The 14719-nt window shown below is 41.6% G+C and overlaps 1 protein-coding gene across 3 annotated transcripts in view; it reads left to right on the top strand.

Annotated features, from left to right (window-relative positions):
• Nucleotides 1-503: 503 nt before the first annotated feature.
• MGAT5 (alpha-1,6-mannosylglycoprotein 6-beta-N-acetylglucosaminyltransferase) overlaps nt 504-14719 on the top strand; it is a 137433-nt gene continuing 123217 nt past the window's right edge. For 2 of the 3 annotated variants that reach the window (XM_075092879.1, XM_075092881.1), the window contains exon 1: nt 504-714. The gene's annotated coding sequence lies outside the window, so the exon portion shown is untranslated. Of the gene's footprint in view, nt 715-1131; nt 1439-14719 lie in introns of those variants that run through there. The other variant, XM_075092885.1, reaches the window with a different exon arrangement.

Genomic DNA, 14719 nt, shown 5'->3' with positions numbered 1-14719 from the left:
TCGGGGCTGCGAGGGCTTTGGCGGACAAGCCCGAGGAAAGCTGAGGAGGGCTCTGAGGAGGCTGTTTCGGGGCGCGCAGCCAGCCAGCGCTCTTCCAGCCATGTCTGTCTCTCTGTTCCTGCTCTCCCGACCGCTGGCTGACAGACTGCCCAGCGCCGTGAAGCGGCAGCGCCGGCCCCCTGGGCCGCTCCTCCCCGCCAGCCCCTCGGGGGGCTCCGCTAGGCCCGAGGGCGGGCGGCGGCGGGCAGGTGTGAGGAGAAACGCAGGGTCGGGGCTGCAGCGGGGGCGAGGCCGCCCCTGGAGAGAGGAGCTGCTCTCACACACTCGCCGCGGCGGCTGCGCGGGGCGGCCGTGCTTGTGCGGGCTCTCTCCCCCTCACAGCCCCGCCTGCCCCCCCCAGCAGCCGGGCACGCACTTTGCACACGCTCCCTCGCTCTGCCCCGGCCTGTCACAGGCGCTTCCGGCCGGGCGGGGCCGCCTGCGCGCGCTCCCGCTCACGCCCGGCAGCCGGGGCGGGCGGTGCCGTGCCGTGCCGTGCGCCGTCGCTGGTGGCTGGCAGTTTGCAGACGCTCCCTCGCCCGCCCGCCTCCAGGTGGCCCGGCCCCCACGGCGGCCGCGGCGGCCGCCCCTCAGCCCGCGCCGGCCTCCGCCGAGGGCCATGGGCGATGCGCTCCTCCCGGCGCGGCAGGCTGCGCACGGGCGGCGGCGAAGGAGGTGAGGCGGCGGCGGGGTTGGGGACGGTGGAGACGGTGGGGGTGGTGCCGCGCCCAGCCCCGCTGTGGGGGACGCTGTCGCCGTTGCCCCCCTCAGGCCGCTGCGGCTCAGCGGGCCGTGAGGGAGAGCGGCTTCCTCAGCGCCCCCCCCGCCCCCGGGCCACATCGCCCCCTCCCCAGGGCTGGTCTGGCGTGGGGGAGCCGCCCGCCCGGGTGCGGCGGGGCGGGAGTGGGGATCGGTCGAGGTGGGCGCTTGTGGTGTGGCGGGGCCCGTCCTCGCCGCGGCCCGGCCGCCCCCGTCACCTTGCGTAACGACCTTCCGTGCCCGGCGCGGCGGGGAGCGCCTCCGCGGAGCCGGGGGGGTGCCGCCCGGACATCCCAGCGGGGGCGGCCCCGGGGAGCCCGGCCGTGGCCGCCCGCCCTATGCCGGGGGCTGGCGGTGGCGGCGGGCGCGCCCTGGGGGGACGGAGCAGCGCTGGCGGAGGCTTCCCGAAGCGCGGGTGGCAAGTTTTGCCGTGGATGGGAAGATGAATCTTGGGCGAAAAGTCCGTTGAAATCTCCCCGCTGCGAGCCGGTTTACAAGCTCTTGGGTTCACTTGTGGTGCTGGGTGTGTGTCCTCTTCAGGCTTCGTAATCTTCTAGGAAGTGAATTTGTGAAAAAGGTTCCTGAGAACTGTAATTTCTGCTAACTGCTGTCTGCCATGTCTGCTACTTTTTCGCCAGAGGTGCGTTAAGCTGTAGGTTGGAAATAACAATGCTCTTTATTTGCTGGATTCAGTATTTCTAATGCATCAACATCGTTTTGTGGTTTTATCGTAGGGAGACCTGGTGTGATTGCGTAGATATGCAGACCTATACTAAAACAGATTTTTGGGGGCCAGTTTTATTGTCTCTCTTGAGTTTTAGAAGCTACTTAAGATAATCTTGTTTTTTAATATGTTTAGGGGAAAATAAATGTCACTTAGTTTTGAAGAACTAAATCTCGGTAGAGGCTTTTCTCACTGTTAATGCAGGAAGTGTAGGTTCCGTCTTTTCCAGCCACCGTATAATGCCAGTCTCGTCTTTTGAGTGCGTATTTTTTTTTCTGGCACTGTGGTCAGTAAACCTGGGAGAATGAATTCTTAATTCTTGCGTTAGGTCTCTTGATAACTGCAGCAAGAATAGAATACTCTTCAAATGAAGGCTCACTCCTGACATTCGTGTTATTCTAGTACACAGTCTTATTTGTCTAAAAAGCTCTGTCACCTTGTCCCCGTGAAATAGTATGATAGCTTTTTCAACAGCGTGACTCATAATGCTAAATACAGGAATGAATTTTGACTTAGTGCAGTGCAAGTGCTTTATGTCAGCAAACAGCTTTGGGAGTAGAAAATGCAAGTAGGGCGGAGGGAGTGCCTGGTCCTGTACCTGTTAATCTGTGTCCTCAGGAGGACAACATTTGAAGTTGTTTGCAGGCTAGGGGTATGTCTTTACTCCCGAATCAATGAGGTGATCTCAGTTGTTTCAGAATACTTTTGCCGTTTCATAAAAGGCTGAAAAGCTTTCAGAAAAGGAGGAACCAGTTAGTTCTTGTTATTTATTATTGAAACCATTTTGCCTGGGGACACTGAGTCCAATTTAGTCTGAAAGGGTGATTTACCTTTTTCCTTCTTCATCTCTGTGCAATGTTTCTGACTTTTTTTCATGAGAAACTCTTACTGCAACACCCAGAGTTCACGTAATTACTGCTGGCTGTACCCAAGGCTAATAGTAGGAAGAAGAAAAAACCTTCGCTTTTTTCTGGTGGTTTTGTTACATTCAAGGTAACTTTCGCTACTGCTTCCTGCTCTTTACCTGTATGAGATCATGTAGGGAATAGTTTACCCTTAAAATGGCCCACAGAGCAGTATGTTTAGCAAAAGGGATGTCTGCTCTTCATAATTTAATGTATGCAGACTGTTTTCTGTTGTTCTTATACAGAATATGGATTTATTTTGTACAAGCAGAATAAGGATTAAATAAGAACATATGTCTCCTCTTTTCTGGGTGATAAATCCATCTTGCTGTCCGGGAGGAAGGCAGCTTATTCAGCCTGGACTGAAAAGATGCTGAAAGACAAAGTGACTGAATACTGCATATAAGAAGATCCTAAAACTTAGGAAGCAGCCAGCAACACTGGGTGTAAATAATCTGAAATCCTTAATCTACTTCATGAAGTAGAATCTGGCAGAATAATGAAGTGTTTTGAATTCCTAAAATGACTTAGAATAAAGACAATTGCTCTCCAGTTTTAACTCATCTTCCCTCCAATCAGATTCCCTTCCTTTCCTGTGATTTAAAAAAAAAAAAAAGCTTTATAGCATCAACTTCTGTGCTTGAGATAATATATAGAATTCTATTAGCACCACTCATTTCCCTTCAAGTTTGAAATTATATATTGGTTTGTTTTGTTTGTGAGGTTATGGTTTTGGCATTGTTTGATGCTTTCATTTAACAAGTTCACTCTGGTATTGCTTCTGTTTATTAAAACAGCTTCATATGCAGTTTTCCTCATCTTGGCTTTAAAATTTTAATAGAACTTCAGGAGTAGTTGCATTAACTGCCCTTCACGGATGCAGTAACTTGATTATTAGCTGTGTGGTAGGTGGTTTGAAGGTTTGTGTGAATGCAGTGTTCATTTTCTGAGCAGACTTGAGATCTAAAAAAGGCTGTCTTAGTGTTTCATGAGAGAATGGGAGAATTAGTTCAGTTTTATTGATAGGAAAAAGCAGTTATAAGGGAGATTCAGTGGCAAATATTACCTCATGGTTATTTGCCAACAGATTGTCTGACTTAGTGAATGCTTAGTCTCTTAAATAGAGCGTGAAAAGAAATACAATATGCGGTATATCAAAAAATCCAGGTTCTGATAGCATTTTCATTTATGTCACATTATTCCCAAAGTGTCTGCAGAACTCTTGCTTAGCCTGGTTTGGAACCAGAGCAGTACTCCAGCAGCAACTCTTGGTAACGAATATCGGAAGCATCTGCTAAAGGAAATGAACGTGCTGCACAGTGCTAACCAGCTGGGAATGTGATGAGTGGAAACTTTAAAAAATCAAGCAGTTTTGCTATTACTGCATCTTCAATTTCAAAAAGTTCTTAACTGATTGGAGTGGAATAAGGTCATCCTTTATTCCTCTCTACTTTTGCCGAGTTAGTGTTTATGCATCTCTGCATTTCACATACTACATATGCACATCCACTTAAACAAAAAAAACCCAGCACCAAAACCTTAAAAATGTTGTCTTCCGTACTTCAGAAGAAAAAGTGGAGTTGTGCCTCTGTGTGTGTACGTGCACACTCAGACTCCTCTTGTTTTCCTCTTATAGCCTCCGGTTACTGACATATATTATTGAAGTTGTAAAGGCTTCATTAGCTGTTTTACTTTCATTTCTTGAAGAGCCTGGACCTATAACACAATGAAGGATAACGTCTGTGAGGAGTAAGTCTTATTCAGATTGTGTTTTGATTGTGGCTTGATTTCCCATCACTTCTGACCCCCTCTTTTTGCTTCTCATTTGTTCACATGGGTTGATAACTCGCATACTGTAATTCAAGGCCCCAAAGAGAAGGTGACTAGAATTTTATAGAAACTTACATTATTTCAGTGAAGGGTTTTGGATATTGACATAGGCTCTCTTAATTGGATGGCATTTGAGGAGGAGCTACCATAATGATGGTGAAGTGGTAACACAAGTGCTGACACAGCCTCCCAGATGTGAGGCAGTGGCTTTTTTGTGACTATGCACACTTTTAACAGGGTGAATAGATTTATGCTTCTGCATAAGCTGGAATAGTTCAGCTGTCTTGAGATGCATTTGTGGGGTTTTGTTCTTGCCTTCCAACAAGGAGCAGTCTTGTCTGCTTTAATCAGGTGAATCCTTCAAACCCAAGGTCCATGCATGCATGCAGACCAGGATGTAGCTTCTTTGAGGAACTTCTGCTTTTTCATATGTCTGTGACAGCTTGCATACCAGGGAGACACTGCAGTGAAAGAACAGAGAAGAGAAAATTAACTCGGGACACAGGGATTTTCTCTTAGAGTACTGTAAGTAGTAAAGTCCTTTTCATGAAGAGAGCTTAAGTCAATGCTGTGATTCGTTTGATTTATTATTTATGGTTTGTATGAGCTAAGAATCCTGTGATCCTGGCCCTCTGAATCTCAGAAGGTCCTCTTCTTCCTGTTAGCTAACTGTATTTCTTCATACATCCCACAGGCGTTCCAAACTGTTTAACCTTGATTATTAGTCTAACCTACTAATGTTTGTCGTACTGATTTTTGTATCCTGATAAAAGCCTGTAATCTTTGGAAGTTATCAACCACCTCTTTTGACCTTGTCCTTTAGACAAAGGGCTTTTCGTAGGTTACAAGTACCAGGCAGAATCCGATTTTACTTTTATCGGTCATTGCTCATGAGTCATGTAGTTTGCTGCATTTCTTTGTATGTCAGTTTTTGCCATATAATCTATTCCTTGTGCCTATATTTCCCTAGAATAGTTTTCTTCACTCTTGGTAGCTGCTTTCACTCTTGCTGCTTTCTTTCTATTGCATGTTAATGCTGTGTTCCTCCCTTTTCTAGCAAACAGATAAGGCACACATGCACTGTGACTGGTACAGCATTTTATATAACCTCTTTTGAGGTCCTAGCAAAGCATTTTCAGATAGCGACTAATCAAGGAGTACATTGGATATCAGAAAAATTTCTTTACTGAAGGGGCTGTCAAGCACTGGAACAGGGAAGTGGTTGAGTCACCATCCTTGGAGGTGTCTAAAAGTTGTGTAGATGTGGTGCTTAGGGACATGGTTTAGTGGTGAATTTGGCAGTGTTAGGTTTGTGGTTGGACTCAATGATCTTAAGGGTCTTTTCCAACCTAGATGATTCTAAGATTCTTAGTTGTCATAGAAGGCACAAACTGCAGTGAATTATCATTCCTGCCTATGGTTATATTTTGTGATCTGGATGTTTTCTGGACATGTGACGTCTCAAGATACTGAACCTTTGGACTCGTATCACATTATGTGATAGTCGTCTTGTCTGCAATATGTGTGACTAAAGCGGTTTCTCACATTCTTACAGATGATCGTTGTCGGTACAAAGGTTTCTGCATGTATTCACTTAGGCAGTAGTTCTCTTGGGTTTAAAATGCTGTGTCTTATGGCTCTTCTCTCTTTTTTTTTAGTTTTGTTTGTTTTTTGGTCCCCTCTCATGTGTGCTTGTTCCTTTGCAGCAGAGAACTAATGCATTGAAGCAGCACTGAACTGCAGTTTTTGGAAGTTTCCCTTGAACATTGCAGATTGTAGCTGTAGTTAGTATGCACGTGATACACTTGTAAGATAATTTCAAGTATTGAGGACCCCAAGTAACTCTGCTATTATGACCTTTTTTTGTGAAAATGACTGTTTTCATTGAAGATGGCCTATCCGAAGTGTTGCATTTGTCAAGTAAAACTTTTCTACATGTTCAAAACTTTGAACATTTTTGATATGGTATTCATAGCAAAAAATCTTTGAACACATCATCTACTTCCTAACAAGCTTTTAAGTAACTTCCATGAGTCTTCCTTGAAGGGTCCTGTTCAAGTACTCTGTGTGCAATGATGTAATTTTCTGTGTTGTAGATTGAGAGGAGTGAACATACTAGCTTTAAGTTGCTCTTGAGAAAGTTTTGTGCTACACCATTAGGCCTCTGTATCAGACATACCAATTGATTACTTTTCTTGAAAAGCTTGCTTAAAAAAAACCCAAACCTAGATTAAATACGAGGAATGTTTCTAACCTGGTAGTTATCCAGGTTTGATGTTGTTTATTCATTCTGTACCAAGACGCTGTAACATGATTTTATTGACTGTTGAATGAAACTGTTTGTATGACCTAACCATACAGTGAAAGTCCCACACTGTTTCAGTGCACTGTAGTGTGAAGGCTATTTTTGCCTCAAATAAATGCTTCCAGTACTAATGCCTCTAAACTATTACTCCAAGTAACATGAACCATGAAGTAGTTCACTTCTCCCAGTCTTGGTTTGAGTGGCCCATTTCTGTCTAGATGTAATTAAAGTTTGCTATTTTTAGTAATTAAAATAGCATAAATATGGAAAACAGAGAATCTGTCTAGAAGTATTCAGCAGACAGTGACAACCAGATCTTCGTCATCTTCAGATTCTCAGGATGAGTTTTCTTTCTGTCTCGCTTTTGGTATGAATTATACATTAAAGTGGGTCCCCTTTTTCCTAAAAAGAGTATTGAGTATTATCTTGCTGTGTCTTTGGCTGTTTGGTTACCTGATCTTAGAATTTCTGAGCCACCTGGCAAAGGAGCTTTCTCCCTGAAAAAAAGAGAAACTAAGCAGACATATATTCCATGCCTAGGAAAAACCTGTAATACTCTTAACGTTAACTTCCACGCCTGTTTGACAAACTCCTGTGGTAATGTTAAAGGATCTTAACAATGGTGTTCTCTGTAGGTACTAATACATTGTATGTGCATTTAATCTTTCCCACCTACTTCACACACACAGAGGTACACACGTACCAACAACAATAAAAAAATCAAGAGACATCTCCAGCATCTCAGCTTTTGAAACACTCCAGCAACTCTGAAAAAAATGCATTTTTTCAGGATTGTAGTGTGTAGTGGATTCGGAAGTGGTTTTGGTGGGAAGAGGGGCTGCAAAATTCCTTGGATATTCCTTGGATAGCAATAAGATGTTTAAAAAAGAAGTGGGCAAGTAGTCCAAGTAAGGAACCAATTTGATGCTCAGGTGGTGGAGGTCTTAGAGGCATACTTGCAAGTGAGTATGAGCAGAAAAATGACTATTTCTCACTCTGTGTGTTGATGGAATTTAAGGAAGGAAATGTTAAAATACATACCTCTGTTGCAGGGCTTGTGGAAGAAAGTTCCAGGGAGATCAGGAAAAAATCTGAAAAAAATATTTGGAGGACTGAGCAAAATGAATTGTTTGAGATAGGCTTTTGAGGAACTCAAACTATTTGGAAGTCAAAACTAAATTTAGAAATTGTCCATTAAATTTGCATAAACATGGAGCCAAATTAGAATATTCTAATGGTTTTCTTTCTCATTAGTTTTAATTAAGAACTGTCACTCCTGTATTTTGGTAGGATTTTTGTCAGTGAAATCAGTATTTGTGTTTCCTGATCTGACAGAACAGGAAAAGGATGTGGAACATTCTGTGTAGGGGAAAAAAAGACACAAAGATGTCTCAATCTTTACCACTCAGACTTCAACCTAGGTTGTACAGGATATTTGACCGGATTATTAAAGCTACAGTATTTCAATCAGTTCCCTAGCACTTTGATTTGTTTTTGTAAGTTCTTGTAAAAATGAACAGTTTCCCTCCCTGTATTTCTCTTCAAGAAATGCTGTTTCTCAGTCAGTACTACTATTGATCCTCCCAGAACATGGTGAAATGCAGCATCATTCTGTTTATGCTTAATGTTTGTTTGTGTTATGCGGCTAGTTTTGTTTTACTAGACTGGAAAAAAGCATGCAGGAGGAGAATGCTGCAAATGCTTCCAGCGTTTTTTCTACTCAAGCTAACAGCTATTTTACTGTAGGTAAAATCAACCAGTTCTGAATACTTAGTCTAATTTTAAGAGCCTGTAATCAAGTTAAATGAATATGTTATACTTCAAAATAAAATATTAGATTGTTATTTCTAATAGCTATTTTGTTAGATACCAGTTGAGCTTATTTATAAATCAGTTCTAGAAAAAATATTTATCTTCATTTTGATATCATAACTTCTCTTGAAAGAGAAATATAGATTGTAGTCCTTAGAAATAAGATAGTAATCTGTGGTTCTTACTGGAATACTTTCCCACATTTTTTCAGTAGCTTGGCAGTCATGTGTTCAAGCAATTGGATAATCGGTAAAATAAAAATTCTAACTTTTTTAATGATGTGAGAAATGAAACTGAGCTGCGTGAGTGTTTGACAAAGCGATTTGACGTATGTCTGAATCTAGGTCTTAGTAGTTTCAGGCTTCTGGAGAGGCTTATCGATCTCACTTTATGGCCCACATTGTTAATCTTTCTGGAATTTTTGTCTGAGTCTGTAAAGTGACTCTCCTGGGGTTCCAGATTGATAACTTTGTAGGACTATGCAAGTTTCCTTTGAGGAAAGCTTACAGTAACTTTCACCTAACCTGTCTTACCAAAATTTTCAGCAAGGTAAGTTAAAGAATATTTGAGGGAGGAAGGAAGAGCTGGAAAGTGATTAAGGTTTTGGCCTCCCTGCTGGACTCCATTACAAATTGCTGCTTGCTAGCAGCTGAGATGAACTCCTGTTAAAATAGTACTTACCCACTGGAAGTGTGGAATTTTAGTTCACTAGTTGATCCGTGCTGGCTCCTGAATGTCCAGTGAATGAGCAGTTGTTTCAACACACTTGGTATGTTACCAACAGCCGTTCAGTGTGCCATCAGCCTACATTGAAAGGAATGGATTTTTGTAATGATGTAATGAGAGTTGAAGTGCAGTGGGTAAGGTTCTGCACTGGTGTAAAAGGCATACTGCAGTTTACTTAAGCTCTTTTTGAGTTGATGCTATTTAAACCTCTGGCTCTGTATATTGAAACTAGTACAATGAGGCCCAAGTGTGCACTTTAATTTTCCTTTGAGGGCTGTACTGGCTGATAGATAGCAAAAGCTTGTAACAGGTTTAGGTTCTGTTCAGTTTCTGTTCAAGTCCTTCTACCTTGATTCATTTCCTGACGTAGTAGTTTCCATATATACTGGTTACTGACATAGTAGTTTCCATATATACTGGTTACGTAGCTTGTGCACTGTGTAATGCTACAGAAGAATGCCAGTATTGATTAAGCTACCTACAATATCTCTGAGAACACTTTCTTATGTACTGAGATATTGGCGCGCATGTGGCCGCATCTAGAGTGAAGAAAACAGTGAGTCTTATAAATGGGAAAAAAGATAACCTTTTAAAAAAATCTGTACTTGAAAAATAGTATTATAGTTAAAATATACAGGGAAAACTGTTCTCCGTAAATATTGCATTTCTTAGACATAAAAAGGGGGGTTAGATGAAGATCTGAAGCATCTAATTTCTCATAATCTGGGGTTTTAAAAAAAATGTAAATTAGCTGGGGGTGCTTTTCCCTACATTTGAAACACAAGTTTTCTACATGCTGTGTATTTGGACAACTGATTATTTTTTTTTTTTGCTCTCCACCATTAGTACTCTGTTTTGATAGAATTGTTTTGGTCTCAAATCAGACTGTTGTTCGTACCTCAAGTCTTGTTCTACTCTTGTGTATTGTTCCCATTGGATATGGCAAACTTTAATTCTGTTACCCGACTGATAATCTGGTACTTCAGGATATTCAGGTGTTCAGAATGCTTTGTGTAACTCAGTAGTCTTATAATGCCGTTTTGTAATTTGTAGTACCTTATGCTAGTCAAATGTTCTGTGCTCTGACCAGAGGAGGATTAACACCAGTATTTGCTGGTGCTTTTACCTGGGAATGTCATTAGTCTTCCTGGTCTTCACCAAGACTGCAGTTACATGAAATTTGTGCCCTCATGCTAATCTCTTGCCCTCATACCATCTCTCCTAGTTTCCTATCAGTGCATTTATGTGGCAGTGCAGTGAGCTGGCTGACAAACTGTTGTGACTGTAAATGACTTTCTGGCATTTGGTTGTTCATGTTTCAGAATGACAACGTTCCTTCGTTGTCTTCACCTCTTAGTTGTATAGGCTGGGGAAGGAGGATGGAGAGGGGTAATGGTGCTGCTTTCAGTGACAGTGCTGGCTTGAACATCAGTCTAATTTAGAAGATTGTATTCCTATTACTTCTTAAAATGTTAGGTTAACAGATAGTTAATATGGTCAAACGGACTCAGTTTTATCTAGCAAGTTAATGTGGGTTTTTTTCCCTCAAGAAGACTTATTCTATGTAAGTACTATCTGTGTATGCTTTTGTTTGTTCATCCCAATTTATATATAAAAAAAAAACCAACAAAAAAAAAAAAAACCCAAACACAAAACAACCTTCTCACTGTATAAATTCCTGATATACATATATACATCTCAGATTTCATGCTATTGATATTGGATGTGTATTATGAAAAGAGTTTTAATGAAGATGTACTCTTGCCCTTTCACAAGCTACAGAGTATTTTTAAATAACCACTCAACTTATTTTTTTAAATAACTACAATTTGTAACTTTATTACAAAGGCTGCTGATACAGCATTGTAGTTTTGCAGAACTTACTTTAAGAACCTTAGAGCACTCAGCATGTCCACCTTCCCTGTGCTATAGGGATCAAGCCTATTGCTGAGGGTATAAATGTTTGTCCAGGCTACAACAATGCGGGATTAAAACCTTTTCATTGTTTATTTGGTACTGACCAGCTCTGTCATCCTTGCATTTGACAAATGGGGGAAGAAATCTGTCAAACGCTGTTAGCATACTTCTTTTTCCGCTAATGTGTTCTCACTTGGCTTGTGTGTGTGGCTGAGTGCACTGCTGACAGGTGTCCAGTTCATTGTGGTGTTAAGGTCTTTATTTCCTTACACAAGTTTCTTTAGAATATCACATAAAGTACACCAGGGTTTGAGTTGTAAAACTGATTAAAAATAATAAAAAAGAAATAATTAAAACAGGGAGAAGTGTTAGAAATTCTCCAGAATACTGTGTAATATGTTTCAGGGTTTTAGTCATACTTTTGTTTCCATTTTGACTTGTGTCTGTCTCCTTCCTTCCCTATTTTGTGTAACATGAAGCATGTTTTCTTTGTCACTGCTAGTTAATTATCGCTGTTACCACTGCCTCTGGTGTTCCACATCTTAAAAGACTGAAGGGCTAATCATGTGCTCTCTTTTCGTTCAGCCTTCAGGAGATAAGCAGGCAGCATACGTATTTTCAGTTCTGCTCAGCACTGGAAACATCCTTCTACTAGGCTGTGAAGATTTTAGTGAATATAATCTCTTATTGAGCAGATGTGCTAAAGTTCAGCTGTCTCTCAATTCTAAGTATGCTTATTTTGGGTTTGGTTTTTTTTTCATTGTTGGTCAAGCTGGATTTCACTTATGAGAGAAGTGTTTTGGGTGTCCTGCTGTGCTCGGAAAGAAGCACGATCTCCTTCGTAATCCAGACTTCTCAATTACTTTTGCTTTTTTTCTCTCCAAACATCTCCTCTTGAAGGATGAGATTTCGCCATGTGACTTGAAATTTTTTCTTACACATTACACTTAAAGCTTTATCTCATCCATTCCTTCCCATCCCCCAAAGTGTACTCCTGAAATGCTTTCTCCATATTTGTTTTTCTCTCTTAAATAATTTAGGAAATGTTCTTATTTACTGAACTCACTGGCATCTAGAATTAGACTAAAACAGATCTCCTCATCCCACCCCACCCACCAACCAAACCTGCATGGATTTCCCCCCCACACCCCGTAAAAAGTCGAGGTTGGTGAAGTCTCTGGTATATGCGCAGTTGTGCTGAATCTTTGTTAAAGTCAGCTAATAATAGTTACAAGATGAAATAGAGCCCTTCTGTTGGATTGCTCACCACCTAATTATCAAAACAGATGATTTCAAGCAAGGATTGCATGCTTTCAGAAGGCCAGTTGATCTTGCGTCTTTTTCTTTGTCACATCAATAACTCTTTCACACAGATCCTCTTTCTTGCCTGCTTTTTTTGATGTGGCTTTTTCAACTGACCTCAAGCAACTGTCTGTAATGATTGAGGCCATTTTTACTGATGGTCTGACTCTTTGCCTGTGTTGCACAAACTTTGAATCTACAGAAAATGAAAGCAGCACATTGAAGAGGTGAGTGATACCTGAGTGTCCTGTAGTCTCTCTGGATCTGCATTTTTTTTTCCTGGGGGTTATTGGCACCAGAATTTACCTCCATATTTTTGCTAATATGTTCAGTATGGTATTGCAGTAAAGTAACGTATTTGCCGTGATTATTCTAAATATTTGTATCGGAATACTGTATAAGGTTGTCATTACAGCCTTACTTCCCCCCCCCCCCCAAAAAAAAAAACCAACACAAAACAACCCCAACAAAAAACCAAATAAAACAAAACTAACAGAAACAAAAACCACCAAAACCCTACCAGTCAGGATAAACAAATGAAAATATTATGGAGAAAATGTAATTTTACTTATTACAATTTATTGTTATACAATTATGTTGTGGTTTAGCCCCAGTCAGCAACCCAGCACCACGCAGCTGCTCGCTCACTCCCCCCTGGTGGGACAGGGGAGAGAATCGGAAAAGTAAAAGTGAGGTAACTCATGGTTTGAGATAAAGACAGTTTAATAGGTAAAGCAAAAGCTGTGCGTGGAAGCAAAGCAAAACAAGGAATTTATTCGCCACTTCCCGTGGGCAGGCGGGTGTTCAGCCACCTCCAGGAAAGCAGGGCTCCATCACACGTAACGGTTACTTGGGAAGACAAATGCCATTACTCCAAACGTCCCCCCTTCCTTCTTCTTCCCCAGCTTTATATACTGAGCATATGAGTCATATGGTATGGAATATCCCGTTGGTCAGCTGGGGTCAGCTGCCCTGGCTGTGTCCCCTCCCAGCTTCTTGTGCACCCGGCAGAGCACGGGGAGCTGAAAAAGTCCCTGACCAGTGTAAGTGCTACTTAGCAACAACTAAAACATCTCCGCATTATCACCACTGTTTCCAGCAAAAATCCAAAACACAGCCCCATACTAGCTACTGCGAAGAAATTTAACTCTACCCCAGCTGAAACCAGGACAAATTATTAACAGACCACTGAGACAATTTAGAACATAGGGAAGCTGAGCACAGCAAGGCATAAAATAAATCTGAATTTAGACAACTTTTTGAGTACTATCTTCTGAAATGTCTAGTAAATCCATGCTATCTATTGTCTCTTCATAATTAAGCTCCTGCTTTTGTAAGCTGGCTTTTTTGAGTCCCTCTTTCAACTTTCATTGTATACAGATTTTAGGTGTCTAATGTGGAGATGTGAATGTCATAGAAGCTAGATACTTAGAGCCATGAAGCAGTAGTTAGTTTTGCTTTTTATTTTTTCAACTAAATGAGGGAAAAATCTTCCCAATTCTAAAGAATGTTACCAGATGAGAGGTAGAAGAAGACCTGGTTGTAGTGATGGTGAAATTGTTCTTAAGGAGTCATTAAATTAACTGGTTGGGTACTGCTCTGTTTAATGTAAAGCAGGCTTCAGTACCAAGAGCAGGAACAATGCAGTTAAATGGGAGAGATTAGGAGTTAAATGAAACCTTACCTATGGGAAAAACAACTGAAATGCTCAACTGTCTCGAAGAGCAGATATTTTCTCCAGGTTTGGATAATAAATAAAAGCCACTCAAGAGTCATATGCCAAAGTAACTGTATGCAATAATAATTTTGGATTGAAATAGATATTGTAGGAGCAGAGAGAGAATTTCCAAAGCACTCTGCAGACATAAACATTGTCATGTGTTGAGTCCAAACTGTAGGATACATCTTTTCTCAGCATTAAAACAGCAGCTTAAGTTGGAGTAAAGCCTGGAAGCTATTGAGTGATACAAAGCTGTAGAAAGAAATATTATATCCCTCTGAAACACAGAGGGAAATGTTTCAATATATTCTTTCTTTTGTCAGGCTATTAGTACAAACAGTTCTTCTCTTTAAGACCAGACCTAATGAACTTCAGTGACTGACTGCTATTGGGTTTTGTCCTTCCCAGCCCCCTCTAATTAGAGAGACTGTTATACTCTGCAGGCACATGGCTCAAATACAGGTTTAGTCACTTTCTGCAGTGGAACACAAGTGTAAGCCAGTAGGCTAAGATACGATACAGTGGTAGGATAGTCTGTGTTGGATCCTTGTGGTTGTAACTTACAAAGCAAATGGACTGCTCTGGGTGTTGAAGCGTGCTTAAGATAATGCCTTAAATAGTTATCTGTGGGTTATCTGTCAAATCCTGGCTATTACAAAGATAAATCAATGTAGCCTGGT

Source organism: Phalacrocorax aristotelis, chromosome 5 (assembly GCF_949628215.1).
Source record: "Phalacrocorax aristotelis chromosome 5, bGulAri2.1, whole genome shotgun sequence".
Lineage (NCBI taxonomy): Eukaryota > Metazoa > Chordata > Aves > Suliformes > Phalacrocoracidae > Phalacrocorax > Phalacrocorax aristotelis.
The sequence above is the reverse complement of the archived record's forward strand: the minus strand, read 5'-3'. Positions and strand labels throughout refer to the sequence as shown.